The following is a 3,255-nucleotide window of genomic DNA, read 5'->3' on the forward strand; positions in this document are numbered from 1 at the left end:
GTAATATAATAGGAAATTTGTGAGAAGTTCTTGATGAACCACTGGCAGTAACCTACTAATCCCATGAATGATCTAATGTCATCCACGTTCCCAGGAGATTCCCATTCCATGACAACTCTTATCTTTTCTAGATCCACTGTTATTCCTTCCTTGGAAACAACATGTCCCAAGTAACGTACCTTTGTCTGAAAGAAACTGGATTTAATAAGATTGGCATACAACTGATGCTCTCTTATCAATCTAAATATTTCTTCTAAGTGTTCGACATGCTCTTCCTCATTCTTAAAATATATCAATATATAATCAATGAATACAATCAAATTTTTTTCCAGATAAGGACGCAACACACCATTCATCAAACACATGAAAGTAGTTGGAGCATTAGTCAAACCCAAAAGAACCACAACAAACTCATAATGCCCATACCTAGTCTGGAAAGAAATCTTGTAGATGTCCTATTCTTTGATGCGTACCTGATGATGTCATGATCTCAAATCAGTCTTCAAGAACATTGTTTCTCCCTTCAAATGATCAAACAAGTCATCAATCCTCAATAAAGGGTACCTGTTCTTAATCTCCACCTTGTTCAGCTACCTGTAGTCGATGTAAAACCCAAGAGTACCATCCTTCTTTTTCACAAACAACACTAGTGCACCCTAAGGTGACACACTTGGCCTAATGTATCCCTTGTCAAGCATTTCCTTCAACTGCAACTTCAATTCCACTAGCTCTGGAGTGATCATCTTGTAAGGTGCCTTTGATGTTGGTGTTTCCCTTAGTACCAACTCAATAGAAAAGCCCACTTCCCTTTGACGTAACAACTCTGAAATCTTTGCTAGTAATATATCCTGAAATTGCTGTAAAACTGGATACCTCTTCAAAACTTTTGTGTCCTCAACATCCTTACCTTTACCATTGGAAACATGCACTGAAAAAAATACACACCCTTTCATGTGACTACACTTTTCCTACATAGTTGTAATCATTCTAACTGGTGTCGCCTTCTTCTTACCCTACAAAATTCTATGTTCTCTATTGTTATCCAAGCACTCAATATCATGTTCATAACAATCTACCTTAGTCTTGTGAAGATACAACCAATCCATACCCAGAAGCATATTGTATGACCCCAATGGAAGCACATTCATATGTGCTGATGTAGGCATACCATTCAACTCAAATGCACAAGCTCTTACCCAATGATGAAATATTTTCTTAGTACTTATAGCCAATTGCACCAACCAAGACTCTGAATGCAATTCTTTTCTCAAACCACACTTATCCCACACTTATCCACCAAGTCAAGGTTAACATAACTATAATTAGATCCAAGTCAATTAAAATAGAAACAACTTGATCATAGGGCTTACATTCCATCTCAATAATATATGCCTGATGATCAACCTACCTATTATCCAATGATACATAGATCTATGGAATACTCTGTCCAACATCCCCAACTATCTGCGCCTCCTAAGAACTATAGATGTGAGGTCTAGTGATGCAGGAACATTTAGGCCAAGGAAAATCATTGTAAATAATAGACATAGGGGGTCATGCATTTTAGGAAATAGTTTTCCTAAGTCTCAAGTCAATGTAGTATTTAGGCATTTAAGTGTGATTTTATTAGGTAATGGGAGAATATGTAAATTCCCTCAAAATAAATAAATAAGAAAATGAGTGGTAGAAGTCAAATCCAACTCTCTAGGAGCAAGGGAGAGCTTTTAGGACTTAATTAAAGTAGATATGGACCATTGAGCTAATAAGGAGACTTTTCTATTTTAAAACAAAGAAAAAGCTAGAGTGGATAAGTCTGCCACATATATGTATGCATGTAGCGAGCTTTAGGCTTTTGTTAAAGGATGAGATCATGTCCTTCGTAGTAATCCAATCCTAGTCTCTATATAAACATATGTAAACCTACGGCAAGAGAAGAGGCCACTAATGAGGAGAATCAGGCCTGTGTGTGCATGAGACCGAAGTGTCTTGGATGTAATCTTTGCTTTTATATTAATATATGCAGATGTTGGTTCCTGACTGTGTTAGAGTATTGAAGAGTATTTCATGAATGTTTGAATTACTGTGTTGAACTCATAGGTTCTATGACAGAGTGCAGGTAGAGTTCTGAAGTACACTGGGGTGTAATATTGATAGAGGAACCACAAAGGATCATTGAATCCAATCGAAGACCAGAGTGGAGATCTAGGGTGAAATTGCGAAGCAAGAATTCGCTAAAGGAGTTAAGCCTAGGAGGAAGAGCGAGCAGCAAAAGGGTGTAAGGTAGAACCTTAAAGAAACTTGGAATACACAGAGAAATTGAAGAAAACGCAGGAAACCCAAGTAAAAGAGGACAAGCGGAGAAGTGAAGTTCGACACTCAACAACCATTGGATCAGTTAGATCAACGTTTGAGAATCAATCGCATCAGCAGGAGTCCCTTTAAAGTTATTGGAATAAGATCAAGTAGCGATTAATCGTGGATCGTTGGATCATGGCTAGATCAATGGTCGCGATTTAATCGCTACTCGAAAAACGGAGGTGCCAAGGGTAAGCAGCGTATCACTATTGCAATATCGCTGATAGTAATATATCGGCGATCGGTGTCGGGGCTTATTGGCGATCGGGCATCGGAGCTAGCGAAGATTGGAGAAATAGTGCGGGAATAGTGGTGAACGGACTCGACGATATTATAGTCATGGTTGTAATGAATTTGAAACTCGGCGTATGCGGTTGGAGCAGGAATTCCTTTGTATTCCCAATTGATTAATATTTCAATAGTTATATGGTGTGGGCCTTTTAACACAAAAGCATGTATTATCGCTCCAATAGTCGGAGATCGGAGTCGGAAAAGGGTGATGGAATATTTGTGTATGACCCGCGGGGAAGCTGATTAGCGATTGCGATAAAGGTAAGGCATTGGGTTCTGTGCTAAGGCCGTAATAAAGCAGAAAAAGTGTTTTGGGAGTATTTCCCTTTGTAATGGTATATAAAGTGGGAAAGCACCGATAGAGTTTTGGGTCAATATATGTGTAACCAAAGCATATAGTAAGGTTATATATATATATGTGAACTGTGGTTTTGAAGGGTTCATATTATAAACCCAATATAGGTTTCAGGCGGGGTGATTGAAGTTCCTATGCAAAAGAACTTATAAGAGGGCCACTTGATAAGACCTCCTTTCTATATATAGGAGTCTAAGGGGTCATAATATAATTAGAGCCGACATAACAATAATAATGTAAGGGCACAATAATAA

Source organism: Pinus tabuliformis, chromosome 5_1 (assembly GCF_031772625.1).
Source record: "Pinus tabuliformis cultivar Carrire ecotype Pingquan chromosome 5_1, CPIR1, whole genome shotgun sequence".
Taxonomy (NCBI): Eukaryota; Viridiplantae; Streptophyta; class Pinopsida; order Pinales; family Pinaceae; genus Pinus; species Pinus tabuliformis.